At 35.3% G+C, this 19,804-nt stretch overlaps 1 protein-coding gene across 1 annotated transcript in view; it reads right to left on the bottom strand.

Annotated features, from left to right (window-relative positions):
- The window catches only part of LOC144444186 (uncharacterized), a 53,820-nt gene extending 34,757 nt beyond the window's left edge, over nucleotides 1-19,063 (bottom strand). The window contains exon 1 of the mRNA XM_078133603.1: nucleotides 19,012-19,063. The gene's annotated coding sequence lies outside the window, so the exon portion shown is untranslated. The remainder of the gene's footprint in view (nucleotides 1-19,011) is intronic.
- Between the last annotated feature and the right edge of the window lie 741 nt (nucleotides 19,064-19,804).

The following is a 19,804-nucleotide window of genomic DNA, read 5'->3' on the forward strand; positions in this document are numbered from 1 at the left end:
CAGACTAAAATCTGACTATTACTGAGATTGTAATAAGAGTTCTCAATGAAGCCCTATCGCAAGTTTATACTATTTATTATCAAATTGACTCTGCACTGGCAATAATCTTCAGGATATACGTAGTGTGCAAGATTTATAAGCGAATGCCTTATTTTGTTATATATAATCATATTTCGATTATGATATCCTTAACTGTTTATATTTATAAATTCTATATCCCTACTTTGCTAGTATGTTGGAACTTAACTCGGCTGCGTAAAAGGTTCTTTTTGTAAACCATTGTGTAATCTAGGTAATTGAACAAGGCGCGCTTTATTGGACATTTATATAGACAAAACTGTGGGACACTAATACTCAAAATTAAGAATATCAGTGTGCAATTTTGGGAAGTGCTCAAAATTAGTAATTAGGATAGAAGTGTGCCCCCTATGGTTAACTTGACATTCTTGTTTATCTTGTCTTGTTGATTAGTTACTCATTCGATACCCATCAGTGTGGTCGCATCAATCACAGTAAAATGTATTTCCGTTACAGTATTTATTTATGAGGTCAGTGTGATGGGAATGGTTTATCAGGTTTAGTTTCCATATCATAATTAAAAGTTATGATATATTTTCTCAATCGTGAGTTGATTATATTCCATAATGTTTTAAGGAAAGTGATATCATTTTATAATAGAGGCCCGCAATGTGTTAGAGATATTGAAGTAACCCATTGCATTCACGTATTACCATTAATTGCAGCACAATCAGTTGATAATTGCATTATGTCCGTAACTTAGACTGATTGAAGTGCATTGGGGTAGGCGATGTATGGGTTATATATATTGCAATATTGAAAGGTCCACTGTAAGCATTAATATACCGGGATTTCCAACAATGGTTTACCTAGACATACACTAATATAATTAATTTATGAATAAATTGTAGAATTGAATTAAAGACAAATATCAATGTACATGTCTTGCTGCCATCTATCCATTTCTCGGTTTCATTTAAATTGAACATGAGCAATCTGAAGACAAACGTCTCTGTGGGAGACGTAAAAAATATTGCATGGCAAAATTGACGTTGTCAAGCAATTCTGTTTTCTTAGGAACAACGGATAGATATTAAATTTTTAATTATATTTGATACTGAAGACAATCCCGTCAGGAAATGCAACGCTGAGTATTATTACAATATAATTACGCCAATAACTCATTGCCCTAAAGTCGACGATAACTGAAACAAAATGAACGAAACATAAGCAATGCAATAAGACATATCATAAATTGTACACATGCCACCCAATCAAAACAAATTAATCATAGATTTCAATATGGATATTGCAGTCATGATGCAACATATACGGGTATATGGAATAGCGATTTAATTCATTTAGTTATATATACCAAAGGGATACGTAGAAGTCCCTGTCATATTATTTTTCCGAATTCCCTCTTTTAAGTCTTATTTTCGTTATATTTTAATCAAATATGATGTCACAGTGACACATAGGTCAAATTATTACAAAACTGCCTGATATTGTGTTGCCAGGAATTTATTTCTTTTGGTTAACTTCGCTGTAATCTAATTGTAGTTCTGAAAATGGTAGGGTAGGTAGACTGTTTTTTTAATTTAATATATTTTTTTCTGTATGAGTGTCTATTGTTTTCCAAATGGTCTGTGTTTACAATACTAATTGATTAGTATTTACAATCACATTTCCCATGATGCAATATTCAACATGGCGGGTTTACAAGTTCCCTATTACAAAGCGTGATACTGTAACAGTGTCTTTTGCAAAGAGCATGCCTAAATTGCCATTCTGCAAAGTTTTTCATGCGCCAAAATAAATACGTTTAAATTATACACTATATATAGTATGCTATCTTTCTCATTTTGTTTTAGTCTAAGTCTAAGAAAGATAGCATATAGTGTATATTATAAACTTTACGTATTTATTTTAGCTCATGAAAAACATGGCGGAATTGCAATTTAGGATGTTTCAGGCGCACTTTAATTTGGCGGACAATGCACGGGATCGAGAATGTATACGCTATTTGTAAATATTCAATGGAAATGTTGTTTGACACCTTTCACAGCAGCTGAATATAGAAATATGGCAACCGGTGAAGAATGTGAGCAGGACTTATTTCTGCTAAAATAAATCCAGCTCAGGAAAACACACCCCTACAGTCTGACGCTTTCCCTAGCGGATTCGTGAGCTATCACACGAATACCATTAACCGACTCTTAGACAAAGAAAGGTTACGAAAGTACTTAGGTGCCTAAAACTTCGGTTGCCATGACATGTGTACAGCATCTTCGAGTATCGTGATAACAACCTAAGTTATTTTGGTTTGTGAACTTTAAAAGCAAAGAAAATGTCATCTTATACCAAAGGATAAATCAACATCAGTTGTCCACACTTAGTGAATTCGTACTCGTTCCAATGCAAGAATCACGATTTCCAATAACACACATCAGATAGCATAAAATCGTGACTTCTAATAATTGCTATTGACATAAGTTTGTATTATAGAAACCTTTTCCGATTCTGCTTGAGAACTGTCAATAGACTATAAACTGTAATTCAAGCATGGTGACAGATAACCCGAGATATTATGTCTTTTATGTAAACTTACTGTGGAATATTGATGGGTTTCTGAACAAGTTCGATTCGTGGATGTTATTGACGTAGCTTTACCCACTGTTCTTTATCTCGCGGCCATATTGACTTTACTATATTTCATAGTTCAGTGTTAGATTTCTTAAATCTGCCTTACTCAGTTCGAATATATATTCACTCTTTGTGTAATATCCAAATGCCACTGGCATCTACAAAATGATCAAATGCATTCACGTTTTAACAACCGATGTACATGGCATTTTCACGGTTATCGTTTACAGTTTTTTGCCACAAGTCAATACAAATTAAAGGCAATCACATCATGTTTACTCAAGGAGTCGGGCATTAGAAATGTGACTAAGACACGTTTCAACCTTGGAGGTTTTTTTTCAGATGTACACAAAGAAAATCGAATACCCTTGGTTCAGAAGTTCCTAGTGTGCAAAACAATGATTATAGATTTGTATAGTGGCAGATATCCCCTAACATCAACACGCAATCGATAATGAATTCATGTATTTACTTTATTTATCCTCGGTGGCTCCTTAAGTAGTCAGTATTTCTTTATAAGGAGGCCGAGACAAAAAATACGGGAAAAGAGACAACATATCACAATCACAAGACTACACCATAATGTGATACATTAAAAAGACAAGGAAGAGTGCAAGTAGACAAAAATATCACATACATGCTTATAAAACTGTTAAAATTAATTAAACCTCTTTAAGAAATGTTTATAGGAAATCGTAAGAATCAACGGTCACATTATCCTTTATGCCGATAGATTTCCACTACATTGTATATGTTTTGCTACGTCATCGAGGATGTGAAGAATTGATGTCACAATATCATATCATATCTTGGAGCCATGTGAGATTTATTTGGTTGACACAATGATCGTGTATTGATTATGAAAATATACAGCTAACCTTTGTGTGATATAGATCATGGCCTATTTGAAATATGCATCGGGTACATTCATATAAAATTGCACAGACCTGCTTAAAATCAGTGCATGAAATGTCGTGACATAAAAATATTTTGATCAGTACATTCACATTATATTGCCATGAACAGATTTTAGATCATTCCATTCATATGACATAGCCATGAACAGATTTTTACCTCCCGTAAGGGTACGGGAGGTATTAAAAGGGGGGTGTCTGTCTGTGTGTGTGTGTCATATGTCCGCCTGTGTGTGTGTGTGTGTGTGTGTGTGTGTGTGTCTGTCTGTCTGTCTGTCTGTCTATCTATCTGTCTGCCTGTCTGTCTGTCTGTCTGTCTGTCTGTGTCATCATTTTCTTTAAAACGGAGGCTCAATTATACTGAAATTTAGTACACACAATGACTGGGGTAATGGCCAGACCTGATTAGTTTTTGAGCGAGATCTGTTTATGTTAATTAGATAAATTTGCATATCAATGAAATCAACTGATTAAGCGATATCTTGACTGCATACTTCAATTTCAATATAATTTAAAATATTTGTTAAACATAACAAAGTGCATTTGTCCTATAAAGTTTTGTTGATGTACCTTACAGCGTTAATGAATAATCTGCATAATTAATTATTTTCGGTAATTCGGCTATATCTTAAGAAACCATACTTCAATTTCAATATAATTCAGTACATACATTTACTATAACAATTGCATATGTTCTATAAAGTTTGTTGATGTACCTTACAGTGTTAATGAATAATTTGCATAATTAATGAGTTTTGGTAATTAGGCTATATCTTAAGACTGCATACTTCAATTTCAATACAATTTACTTCATATATTAAACATAACAAAGTCCATACGCCCTATAAAGTTTGTTGATGTACATTACAGTGTTAATGACTAATTTGCATAATTAATTATTTTCAGTAATTAGGATGTATCTTAATAATGCATACTTGAATTTCAATATCATTTAGTACATAATGTTAACCATAACAAAGCATGTACGTCCTATAAAGTTTGTTGATATAGCTTACAGTTTTAATGAACAGTTTGCATAATTAACGATTTTAGGTAACTAGGTTGTATCTTAAAAATTCAAGCATCAAATTTCATATAATATTATAATATGGTACATATATCAACCATAATAATATGCACCTGTCCTATGAACTTTGTTGATACAACTTTTACCTTTAATGAGTAATTTGCATAATTAGTTATTCCCTTACTGGAGGCATTGTGGCGCATTGTGGACCCACACTACGAAATTTTAACCAGGAAATAAGGACATTTAAACAACAATGTGTTTCTGAACAGATATTTCGCATTATTTTTTAAAGAACAAGTTTAATAAAATAATAAGAATTAGGACAAAAGCAATACTGTAACAAATGTTTGGTTATGTAAGCTTGTATTTGTATTTTGTATTATTGGGCTGATGGCCTTTGACTACAATAAAATGACTATTTGCAAACTCTGGCTTCAAGCAAAATAAGCCAAATTGAACAATGTGGTTGTGCAAACAAACGAATAGCTCTTCACACGGACATGCGCATCAGACAACCACTGAACTTTAACAGTATCGTTATGAGTGCATTCGTGTGACACAAACATGAACATATCATGACGGGTGGATTGAAATAATGATGTCGTGATTATAAGACACACATTCTTCAATATTATGCGAGTAGCACTGGAAAAGCTTCGAATATATGTGCCATTTCCATAATCCATGATTTCCTGAGGCTTTAGAATTAGTTTTCTCTCTGCGATAGGTATTCTGTATATAGAATACAAAGTATTAATTGAAATTACTCAATTCAATACATTAAACTTCATCAGATACAGTATTATATTTCATGATTGTGTAAGTTATATGCACCTTTACCTGATGTATGTGGATCTATTTTATCTCCTACTAGACGTCCAGAACTAAGAAGATTAGGAAACCAAATCACAGTGATTATAAAAAGTTACGGTTTCCACTAACGAGTAGTTACATAGTAGTTACCATCAACTTATATTAGCAAAGTAAACTTTTGTTCCAAACACAGACTTGGAATTTGTTACCTGAAATATTCAATTGTACACTTCAGTCTATACCAACATATGAACAACTATTCAGAACACGTGACCTTGCGGACACGTGAGCCAATGAGGGATCACAGATGAATTTTAATTTGACCACCAACATATGTCTTATATACTAATAGTCGTATACTTTATATCTGACATGTTCAGCAGTCGTCTTTCTCGATAATGCTCAGTTTTAAAATTACTGTAAGTGTAACGATAACCAGTCTTTCAAAGTAGATATATTTCCTTCAAAGGTGTCCTTCTTCCTTTACCAATCGACTGTATAAAACGAGAATATCCTCTAAAACTAAAGAATGTAATTTCAATGATTGCTTTTAGTCGACAAGCGGCATTCAATTGTGCTTAAAGATCTGCAATATATGAAACCTTTTCATAATGGCCAGTGTTCAATAAAGGTAGTTGGTTCACTGTGCAACGTATCATCCTCGCGAAAAAAGTAAATGATCTGTTTCATCATTCCCGGCGATAATCCCAAAATGTCTACATGGATGAATGGTTATTTTCAAATGTTTCAATTTCCTCATAATTTTGGCAAAAGTATTGGGCTTAAAACAGCCAAAACGATCTCAAGGAAATGAAAATGCCACAATGTTTGAAGTTGTGATTGACTTACATTGATTCAAACCTTTGTCCAGGGGAAATAGCATGACATTGCTTTGCAACACCTGGTTCAGCTCATTACATTTACAGTATCTAGATATCTGTCTGTCTTACATCTTATTGAAAAGATTTAACTTTGTGCAGATTATTGGAATCCATTATCGAATAATTATAAAGTTGCGCAAAATGTACTTCAGACAGGTTTGAATGATTAATTAAAGCTTTTATCCACTTTCTACCGAGTTATCTTAAAGAGTGTACATTTCTAGAGTGTTGTTTAAAGCATGGTGTTATCTAACTTGGAATCTTCATTTTTAATGTTCGTCATATCCGTCTTATGTAATAAATTTAATGCATATGCCCACTAACATCAACCAATTAAAATTACGAAACCTGAAAGAAAACGTCATCTTGCTTGATAAAAATCTTACCAACACAGATATTTGACGAGCAAGACCACGAAATGTAGCACTGTTGGCAAGATTTTTGTTGGTCAAGACGATAAAATGAAGCAATGTTAGTAAGATTTTTGGTCGAGTCAGACGACGTTTTCAGGATCCATGATTTTAATTGCAACTGTAAAGACACAATACTGTAGAATACAGAACTAAGAAGTCAAATGTTTCAGTGTCAAAGTAGACAGACTTGTTTGCATGCACATTGCATAATATACAGATTAAGCAAGTCGTCTCGTAAAGATCGCTCATCGAGAATGTTCCACAATTCTCCCTTAGTTAGCACAGTGTGTATGTAACACAGGATAGCTAACGATGTAATTAATAAGATTAATTGCACCCTTTTCAGTAATGGCTTGTTTTTCATTTACACCTAATGTTTGTGTCACAGTAACTGCTAGGAAGGATTTGTCAATATCTAAAAAACTGATTATAAAGTTCAAGCACAGTACCTAAACATATCAAAACATCTCAGTTCAGTATGTATGTATGTATGTATGTATGTATGTATGTATGTATGTATGTATGTATGTATGTATGTATGTCTGTCTGTCTGTCTGTCTGTCTGTCTGTCTGTCTGTCTGTCTGTCTGTCTGCCTGCCTGCCTGCCTGCCTGCCTGCCTGCCTGCCTGTCTGTCTGTCTGTGTATGTATGTATGTCTGTCTGTCTGTCTGTAAGTATGTATGTATGTATGTATGTATGTATGTATGTATGTATGCATGCATGCATGCATGCATGCATGCATGCATGCATGCATGTATGTATGTATGTATGTATGTATGTATGTATGTATGTATGTATGTATGTATGTATGTATGTATGTGTATTGTTTGTTTTGTTCATGCACGTGATTATTTGACATAGCATTATCCGTAAATGAATACGAAAATGTTTAATTACCTAATGACGTCGAGCAATTTCACTCCTATACATATGTAGGATGTACAGTCTCAATAATGTTTTGATGTTGTTGCCAATGCTATCGTTTACTTTATAAAAACTATATTACATGTATGTTTACTCAGTATTAAACAGTTAAAAGTCAGAAACTATTCATCAAAAAAACATTGATTCAGTATATGGCTAAATAAAAGCATTGTATTGACCAAGGAAACTAATAAGAAACGTGTTACATATTATAACTTTCTCTTGATGTTTGATATTGTCTTTAAGGTTTGTGTGTATCTGTATAAATTATAAAACGGGAAAGAGGAAGCTAGATGAAAATAATACCCCGTCGCATCCACTATTAAATTTGAGCTTGTGTATACCGTCGTATAATACAACTGTTCATATATTAGCTGTTGGCAATTCAATGGACTTTACTATAATTATGTTAGACGTCATATAGTAAAACTGTCCTATAAGCTATTACAACTTTGTTTTTTGCTTAAAATGTTGTCTTATTGTGTCGTCATCTTTTGTTAGGGGTATTATTTTGCGAACGGACAGCCAACAATATTTTGACCGGAAATTGAAATGGTTAGACATTGTAAATGGAAATTAGAGGCTTTCATCCATGCGTAGTACAGTATCATGTTGAAATTGTGATCGTGCGGGGGTGCAGATTTTAGGGTGGGGACCAAAAAAATCAATCTGATTGGATTTATTGTACCATATTACACATGTATGTGTACAGCTATACAAATATGTTTACCTACAGGCGATTCAATACTGTTCAGGGTGTACAATATTACAAGTATATCGGGTTACTATAACGAAACAGTTTTAAAAATCGTTCCAATTACATCTAGTGCAGTTTTAATGTGAAAGACATTTACATTTTTCTTGCAGTTGCTGTGCAGTTTGATTTGGACATTAGATGTGTGAACAGCTGACATTTTATGAAAGTGCATGAATCCTAATAAGTTTAAATTTATGAGTCGTGACCACAAAGAAGACATACAGCAGATGGCACATACAATAAGTTGTGCAAATCCTTGCTTTAACTGAAAGCAGGTGTTGCTTGTTCACACCTAACAGTAAAGTGTGAAGTATGATGTGAAACTAATATCTAAAGATGTAAAAAGAGGTATGGATATGTAATACCTGTACATTGGTCCAGCAGAGAACGTAAATGACACCATGACACTTAGGGGCGAGATCAGTACTTCAATGTAGGATAAAAAACTAAATACTTTTAGTTAGGCCTCAGACCCCCCCCCCAATCCCCCTCCGCCCCTTCTAACTAAATTGGCCAAAATTGAAAATCGTTCGGACAGCACAATCAATGTTAATCAGTATGTGCTCCGAATACAAAGCTGGTACAGTTAAGAAAGAAATCGTTCTTTTGTTGACTCTTTACTTTATTTTAGTACCATGCATTTACTGTTGCGAAAATTCTTCTATTTCTCATTTTGACGTCATGTTGTAAATATTTGCATTTAGGGGTACAAATAGATACATTTAAAGTAAATTGAAATTTAATTTTGTAGGATGAGAACATTCCCAGCAACATTCACTCGAGTCTAACTTTTCATGGCGTGATTTGTTGCATACACTCAAAAATGGCGTCAACGCGTAAACGATACAGAACGATGTTGAAGTGGTTTTATATTCTAACACAGCTTCTGGATAGTTTAAGTTCATTTAAACCCGTCAGATACGTCGTACCAAAATCCCCCCTCCGGTATAGAAAAGCACTGATCATATCATTGCACACACGAGATTGACGATTTGAATTATCCACACTGAATGTAAGTAAAAGTAAGCCGTTTGCGGAAATTCCCCATGTTTATTCCAAACATAACCTACGCGAGCAAAAGGTATAAACAGCAAGCGCTTCTCATCAGATACTGATAGGGATAGTTTTATCGTTTTTGGACCAAAAGGGAGATATATTAATTCGTTCTTACATATACATCATCATTACTTGTATTTTTACATGCATCTTTATGTAACCGACAGAGAGTTGATAACACCTGTGTATACATAACATGGCATATATCAATGACGTGTATGAAAGGTAATTAAACTCTAATAGCCAGCTAGTACCACCATTCTTTAGTGTAAAATACATGTTATATGGACAATTTCATGAAAAAGGCTTACAGGTAAAATCCCTACGCTGTACATCATGAAAATACGGCCTAGATTTATTTACTGTACTCTCCCTGGTCATCATATGTGTAGTATCAAGACCCCCTATGTCAATCGTATTTTATGTCAGTACAATGAAGAGCAATACTATGGAATGATAACTTAGCATTGGCTGAGCGCTATAGGTAATATATAGGCCACAAGTTTACCACAATGTTTTAGATGTGAACAAAGTATCATGCATCATAGACATACCTGAGAGTCAACGTTGCAAGCGTACATAGTCCGTTTTCTCTATACGTTAATTTTCTTTTAAGTTTACCCAGACATTAAACCATTGCTGGAAACAGTTCTATCCATCTGATTAGTTGAATTACATCATTAATGGTAACATATATACTGGTCTGACATCGGAATGTAAAACGGTTGTTAATTAGATTCACGAAATTACCCTTTTGTCAATTTATTTTTACAAATTTGTTAGATATTGATACGGTTTGATATAAGGCAACGTGTTTCAGGTATTACAACACCATACATACAAGAAACGAAGAACTCAGTATGAGTTCAAGCTCAGACTAAAACGCGTTGCTAGTCCCTCCCAGTATTACTGCTATAGGAGTAATAGTTTCCAGTTAAAAATCATTTTTAAGAATATCAAAATAATAGTATTAACAATAACTGTCAGTAACGCGCTCTTAGAGAGAACCTTTGGTGACACAAAAACGCGTGCAGTTGACAATGTTACATTTCATTTCCATACTTGAACAAATGATTGATTTATTTTGTACAATAAAATCGTTCTTAATGGAACATATGTGCATTCTATAGATATGAAGTACTACATATATTGCTTTAAGCGTCTGTACAATAACTCTTTCTACTTTATATTCTCATTTCTGTATTTTTTGAAAACCAATGTTTCTCCATCATCGAGTATGACGTGTGCATTATGTGAATAAAAGACTTTCTGTTGTATTGATAGTGCAGCTAACAGTTTTCCCACCAGACTAGATTTAATGACCCATAGGGTAAAGGTGACATCATCGGACTAGCTTAACACGCTATCATACTTCGCTATCACGGTACAGAAAAAAAAACGTTTTTGAAAATGTAATTATTGACCTCAATAAATAACTCCAGTACATAGGCTATACTAATCTTCTAGTAATAAATGCGAATATTTGTCCCATTTTTACTTGATTATTGATAAAAAAAATTATTTTGAATGTCAATGAATCAATTTTTAGATTCATTTTGTCACAAAATTGTTAAATGAGTAACAGAATCATCTTTAAAGTTGTACGATTTTACCTAATGCCTTTTGCTTCATTTCTGAAATGATTGGAGGTTGCTAACCTATCTGCAGATGTTCCGCAATCCCGTAGCTACAGTGACTCTAGGCTGGTTCCCTGCATCACTCTTTTGAAAGGATAGTAAAACAGTACGACAAAACATTGAAACAAGCACGTGGTCCTGCTTTACCTGGACAAGACCCAAGAAAACCGTCCACACTTCAGTTTCAAACATTATATAACATCTCAAGATGCCCAATGAAATATTGTTTTGGGTCGTATATAGGGAGTTATACTCCCCAAAATCGCAGTTTCAAAGTGATAGTAGGTTTCGTACACACACACACACACACACACACACATACACACACGTTTCATTTTTAATATTTTGTAAACACGTCATGTAAATATATATATATTCGTACCATATTATCTGAAAACAACAGATTTTTTGAATTCGCTCAAATGTTAACTTTTGAATCCGGTTATATGTAGCTGGGCATGGTATTCATATCGCCTACTGGTGAACAATATGTCGTTTTCATAACAATAACACATTTTGTTTCAAAATGACTTATCATTTTAGTGAGACAAATCACATTATGCATTTTATCTCTGTCTTTTCATGATTCTATCAAGCATTTTTTATATAATAAGTGTTTGAAGCTAAGTTATATGTTTGAAGTCATGGACTTGTTTTAACTAAAATTGACCATATCTGTATATGTCACTTTTTGATCATTAAGCTGCTCCGTGACCGGATACAGCAATTATCTTAATCGACTCGGTTAAAATAGTATGCAAAATACTATACGATCAGGCACCGTCACGATTGACGCATAGCCGACACAAAAACATGACGACTACGCGATCATTTGCATAACTCATTTTCGAATCTACACACAGGCAAACAACCAAACAGACAGACAGACAGACAGGCAGGCAGGCAGGCAGGCAGGCAGGCAGGCAGACAGACAGACAGACAGACAGACAGACAGACAGACAGACAGACAGACAGACAGACAGACAGACAGACAGACAGATAGATAGATAGATAGATAGATAGATAGATAGATAGATAGATAGATAGATAGATAGATAGAGCATCCTTTCTCACGTTCCTGCAAGCTGAGAGTGTGGGACAGTCAGTGTGAGATCAAATCGATCTCACACTCTGTATGAATGCGCGAGTTAATTTTTTGTTTTATAAACCTATTGTTGATTGGTTTATTGCGTTCCGTAGTCAGCAGGCGTAAGTATTGATTGACCAATAGAATAACCTGTAATGTAGAACCGGAACTAGTACATTCCAGCAGACGATAAGAAAGTAAATGATATATATTGGCGACACATTTAGGTAGGATTCTCACGTTTTTGTTATGATCGGACAACGCTTCTGGTGAAAAATAACTCACGTTCAAACCAGCTCGTAACAGACCGTAGAGCCACCGCGGGTACCGGTACCCGTGAGTACGTAATGCAACCAGAGAAATGCCCGGGAGAAATGCCAACGACTACAAGTCGTCAGAGCCGTTTTGCTGCTCTATCCCCCGATGATCTCGTAAATGGAATGTAAACTTGATATGTTCTGTGCATGTACATACTAGTAATTAAACATTCATACATTGGGTTATCATGGTCACATGATGTTTGAAAGTGAGCCATCGCGTGAAGCTCAACAACAATAGAATTTTCGGTCATACTCTCTGTATAATAGATTGCAACAAATTAATCTAATTAATCTAATGTTTACAAATTTAGCTTGTCTAGTACTACAAGTAGTCACTGTGGTATACAGGTGAACGAAGCCATGATCAATATTACGATGTCTGGAATTAGTTGTTATGAATGAATTAAAAGGAACTACGTTTTTGCGGAGTTATACAAAACATACACACAAAGTAAAACCGTCCTTGGTGTTGTTATTTACAGTAATAACGCACTTATTTTCCTACCATAAAAAGGAACATGAGAAAAAGAATCCCACATACCAATGGGCAGAGATGGAATATCTCACACTCGTTGGGAATTTTTTGTCTCAGACGAGCCTGTGAGACACAAATTCCCCAACGAGTGTGAGATATTCCATCTCAGCCCTTTGGGGGTGTGGGATTCTATTAGTTTTGGAAGCGTAATAATATGACCATGTCTTGTCTAATTTCTGAGTTACTAGCATATTATGCAAAAAGTCGTATGCTTGATGCCATCTGTATCAAATATAAGTGTTACTGTTGCTAGGTTTCTTTTGATGTAGCAATCATTCCAACTCGTCCACAAAACGATAGTTACAACTACAATGTGTGATGCTCGTTGGACAGTCACGTAGTATAGTACAACCCCTTCAGAGTAACAAGAACGTATCATCTGAACGATTACTTTGAAAGTAATAGTCGATATATCAACGCCTAGAATTCCACGTTTTACATTCCAAGTGCTTTGTGTTCACAACCTGTGTGATGTGTTCACACCTTAAGTAATGCTTCGGAAGTAAAATCCCATCTCATTTAGCACACTAAAAGCTATGATAAATGCTGATATTAGTCTCCGTTGAAATGTTTTTTTTTTTCCATTATCTAGTCTGTTTTTATGTAAGCGTTGCCAGTGTTATGATTGTCTTGCTACAATGTACGATAAGAGGTAATTCATACTTTATATATACAACATGTGACGCTATGAGGAAGTGTGATCTACGAGAGATTTGACCCCTGGGTCAATCTAATCAGTTGGGCAATTGCCGCGATGTCACACAGTGTCGTCTGAAGTATGTGCTCCTACTAGAAAAATATTTCCAACATCTAATGTGATCTAAGAGGTTTATCCCTAGACAATCAGTCGATTTAAAAAGCTAAACATAAGTGATAGACTGAAGGGCGGCATAGCCTGACAAACAAGCTATCGATTAACCCGCCAGTGTTAAAGACAATCAAGCAGAATTTAATACTTGCTTTACATGCACGGCATCAGCAATCTGACGAAAGAGATGTGGACAAATAATATGAAGAACATGAAAATATGAAACAGGAACTATGAATGTATGTTATCATGCTTACAAAAAAGGTACCCGGGCTTTGATTCTTTTGTATGTGCCAGGTAGCATATTATTCACAGCTGTCGCAATCACTGTGAAACCCACAGTCACTATAAAATTGTAGTAGTCGATGACATTGAAAGTTCTAATGTATTTCAAGTGTAGTAGTCCCCATACAAAGTCCCCTTGCTTAAAGCTGAATACAGCAGTCACAGTATTACATTTGAATGAGGTTTAAATTCAGAGTGACTTATTCAATCTACAACAAGTGTTATGGTCGGATATGTTCTATTCACATGGATATGTTCTATTCACATTGAAAATACATCAAATCCAAAATGACTCTTCGGAGATAAGCTTAACGTTTTATATCCACTCGAATACAATAGCAAAGTATGTGAGGACATCGGAACACTGTCGAGTGATGTTTCCTTTGGCTGACATTTCAAAGAGATAGATAGTTGCCATGATGATACCTCTTTAGTATCCATGTAATGCCTACTACTAACTCAGAATACATCTGTATAAACGACGCGATGAACTATCTATCTAGCATGGTTTCATGAATCATGATGTAAGCGCAATGGAAAAAAAGAGTAGATATTCTCGGTTGCAGATAACTACAACAGTAGTGCTCATTGTTCATTCCAAGATTATGATGCCTAATGATCTGATATTGATTAGTATCTGTGCGTCTTTCCGTTTGCTTGATAATTTCAATTTCGAGTAGCATTGTCCAAGCGCAGTCAACGCAGCTGTTCTTGCAACAAGGTGTTCCTACGTAATTTGTCAGTGGGCGGCCGGGTAATTGTCTTCAAGCGGTAACGGGAGGGGAACAAGAATTGTGGAGAATTGTGGTGGACAGTTCTGATTTTGATACATTGGGAGGGGCAAATATGGAATTGTAGGGGGGTGCACATTTTGTACCTCAAAGGAATTGTTGGCACAGTCCTGGTGGAAAATGGGTAAATCACTCATAATATTAGAAGGGCAGTCGGCTGATAGGCGGGCAAGTTGAAACCCAGTGGGAGGGAGGGAGGGGCCAGATATTCTTCATCACCAGTGGGAGGGCATATTAAGAACTGCTAAACACCCTCCCCACAATTTGTTTCGGTGGATTTTATATATAAAAACATCATTTGTGATCTGAAACAATGTATATATAATGAAAACCACAAATCTTCCCGTTAGATGCAACTGATTATCTACGATACACGTCATTCCTTACAAAACATGTGCATGGAGCATTGTGTCTCAAATTGAAACCCTGTTCAGACGATGATTGAACTGTTTTCAAAAGGCAGGAGACCCTCGCTTCGACGTCTTTATGAAAAAATGACATCATGGATCATGACTTGGCGATAAATTGTCCAATATCATAATACGATAGTGATAACATATTTATATTCGATTAGTATGAGCTTGTGAGCTAACAAACAGACAAACACACACAGACAGACAGACAGACAGACAGACAGACAGACAGACAGACAGACAAACTTGATATGTAATCGCCAGTTCTAGATTTAATCTTTAGTATCTGATAAATTAAATGCGATTAAACCGAAATAACAACTAACGTCTTATCCGATAACACAATATTCTCTGCAACGTAAATATATCATATATATGATACGATATAACACACGATAATATATTCACATTTAACGACGATGCCTTCTTGAGACAGACTAACTATAAAATTTGAACTATGTCTAAGCACTCCTATATTTCTCGGCAACCATCACACTAATACGGACCAAACTATGGCAAATGTTGTTTATTTTACCGTTAACGCAAATGTACAATTTACGACGCTCGGTATAATTTTGATGTTCGATGATAACATATTAAGCTCTTGAATATTTCTCTCCGTTAATTATCTTACGAGCTATGTTGACGATATAACGAGAATTAATAACCATTCCGCCTGTTCAAAATGTCTGCTAGTCAGTCACATCGACGTGTCAACTGGCGGTAGTTGTTCTCAGGAGAAATTCTTAAGACAGAGGATATGGATACCATGCTAACCAGGAATTTTGCAATTAATCAGTCAAATTGTACGATTTGCTGGGCAGGCTAGAAGGCCAGTCAACTGAATATTATATAGCAAGTAATACTCGTATCACTGTAATAGTATTAGGAATCAAATTGAGTTGGACTTCGTAATCAAGATACGTATAGCTTTATTTGGGTTATCAAATGCCAGAGACAGTCTCAAACTGATAAGATGTGTGATGGACTTGATGATCAAATTAATCCAGGTCTTCAAAGAAAACCCCCAACAGAGTTCTTGTGTTTAATTGCCTAATTGTAAAGAATCAACTGTGACCTGACTTGTTCTGATATCCAGGAGCGCAGGTGACCTTTTACAACCTTGTCTGTAAGTACAGCTGTTGGCGAATAAATGTACTTCAAATATTCTAAAGGTTCCCATATTAACTCCTTATTAAAAACTCAATTTTCAATCTATTTATTTCATATTTGCGAACTAAAGTCACTCATAATTTAGACCACTTACACCCGCTACTCTGCATTTTTAGCAGACAGTCATAATGGCATTAATGGTAATATAGAACATTGATACTAGTTAGTGAAAGTCTATTTGGTATGTTATGATTAAAAGGGGATGTGTGCGCTAGCTGTAGTTCCTTGGGACATTGCAGGTGGAGTGTATGCCTCCATTGCCGACATGCATCATAAACTTCGAAATTTTTTTACATTTCATCAAAAATTGCGTTCTGGAGAAGACAAATACAGTATAGTTATGGTTGACATGTAATCGTGTATAATTTATGTACTTGACATTTTGATGACTCAAGAATCATTATATCTGTGTGTGTGTGTGTGTGTGTGTGTGTCTGTCTGTCTGTCTGTCTGTCTGTCTGTCTGTCTGTCTGTCTGTCTGTCTGTTCGTCAGCCTTTCTGCCCGTGTTTGTTTGTATGTCTGCCTGCGTCTGTCTGTCTGTCTGTCTGTCTGTCTGTCTGTCCGTCTGTCTGTCTGTCAATCTGTCACAAAGTCTATACCGGTATATATAGCATCTATCTATCAATCCAACCATCCACTCATCGCAAAACCAGAGAATATTTTCTCTCTGACGCATATCAAAAATAGTACTCAATGAAAATTGCACTCTGGTGAAAACAAATGTAGTATAATTCTGGTTGATATGTAATGGTATATAAAAAATGATGGTGGCGACTTTTTGATGACGCTAGACGGATTTAACACGAACACAATATATCATTTAGACGTAGTAAACGCCAAATGTTTGTGTTTTGGTCACTTCTGCAACTACTTTATCTTGAAATGCAATGCTATCAGGCATCTACTCTATTAAGACTGTAGTACCAATGACTGTAGGTATTATTCTTTACGTTCAAAATATGTCTGTCTGTCTGTCTGTCTGTCTGCCTGCCTGCCTGCCTGCCTGCCTGTCTGTCTGTCTGTCTGTCTGTCTGTCTGTCTGTCTGTCTGTCTGTCTGTCTGTCAACTGAGTCTATTTATACCTATCTATATATCGCATCCATATATGTCTATCCGTCCATCCATCCACCCATCGCAAAAAGAGAGTGTATTTTCCCTCTCACGAAACGAAAAATAAGACATTTTGAATGGTGCCGTAAAGAGGTATGTAGTTTATGACGATGCTGCCCACTATATGTTTACCATAAACATATATAACTCAATACCAAAACTTATATTTATCATAACTTATGTTTACATCCATGCAATTATATGAATAAATGATATTTTATACATTCATATGTTAAACAGAACAAAAACACTTCCAGCATAAGCATATTGTCGTATAAGTTAATATCATATTTGAATATAGAAAACGGATAGTGAATAAGAATAATCATATTCAATAATGCAGGCCCCAAGCCTGAACCATGCGACTGTATACCATGACAATATGGGTGAAATGGTTGTTATGGCACTGTACTTTGCTTCAGGTAGTCTTTTCAATTTTCTTGATAATTTAGCAACCTGTTTATATATTTTTTGTCCATCCTTTTTATTACTCGTTCCATCATTAATATACTATCAAGTATTATCTTTCATACGCCCGTCTATCTATTATTTACTTCTCAATTCCTATCTATACTAGCTGGCAGGCAAACTAGCATCATTAACTATTCATTGATTTTTCTACATACTCGATATACAAACACTTAACTGCAGAGACCATATATGCATACATGAATAAATAAACACACACATAGACACACACACACATACACACACACACACACACACACACACACACACACACACACACACACACACACACTATTGCTGGCATACAGTCATGTGGGTGCCAGACATATTTTATATTTTACTTTCACAAGCAAAGCATGTTTGCTCGGCTCATGAGATCTTATTTATCCAATGCAAACATCGATACCTGCAGTTTGAGATTCATCCGCTACTTTTAGGAAGGTTTTAACAAACGTTAGAGTCAATATTCTTTACGTGCATAATTATATTGAAATGTCGAAATCAGCCAATCCCTCACCAACATGCCACACAAGCGCGCTTACACACACACACACACACACACACACACACACACACACACACACAGTTCCTTCTCAACACACGATACATTTACCTCAGAGCATTGAGAGTATGATACAAATGTAAAATGAAAACCTAAAGTATGCTGAATTTGATGTCCGTTGTTCGCTTGTAGCGTTACAATCGTGCGACAAAGTGAATCAGAAAAAGCATATGCTCTCTTATAAGATTAAATATTCAGAGCGATGTAAATATCACACACACACGCAACACACACATGCACATACACACGTATACACACAATAATATATATATATATATATATATATATATATATATATATATATATATATATATATATATATATATATATATATATATATATATAATATGTAGTTGAACATTGACTTACCATCTTTATAAAGTTCCGAGTTCACGAAATGTAAAATATACAGACCGAAGCAACACAATTGTGTTATTGGTAGTAATCTAAGCCAATGCATGGTTGTATCCACAAAGCATGGAGCGACTGTACATTAGACGGACAGATCCACAGAGCACGAAATAATGCTGAAACTGTTTCTTGCTTGACAAAAATATTGACGTAAAGGACACATAGTATCACGTTCAAACTTGTCAATTCTTTACATTTGATTATCCAATCAATTTCAGCATTTGACGAAACGATCACGTCACTGAGATCTTCAGCCACACAGACAAACAGGCCGCAGTACAAAACATTTTATAGGTTTTTACATTCTATATGGACCACCTAAGAAATCCAAATTGTCATAAAGAAGACTCTCTAGGTAAACTGAAATAAATAACGCTTTGGTATGGACAGAATATCGGCGCGATGTGTGGGTAAAGTAGCATTTGTACAATTAAATGTAATAACACCGTATTATCCGTACACCAGGAAATGACGAGCGAACTGCGACTCGTAAATCGCACTCATTACAAGTATCATTTAATGATTTATTCCTGTATATGACCACGACTGCTGAAGGCCAATTTAATGATGAAATATTTCAGATAGTTATATTTCAGTGTGACGAACTGTCACATTGAGTGATAACACACAGTAAGCTGGTATCACCCTGTCATGGTTTACCTTGTTTTTAACAACTGGCACCCCATGCATCTGTGGAGGAAACGCGATCCGTCAATTAGTTTACCCATATAAGCAGCAATTTATCGAGTGA

Source organism: Glandiceps talaboti, chromosome 13, assembly GCF_964340395.1.
Source record: "Glandiceps talaboti chromosome 13, keGlaTala1.1, whole genome shotgun sequence".
NCBI classification, from domain to species: domain Eukaryota; kingdom Metazoa; phylum Hemichordata; class Enteropneusta; family Spengelidae; genus Glandiceps; species Glandiceps talaboti.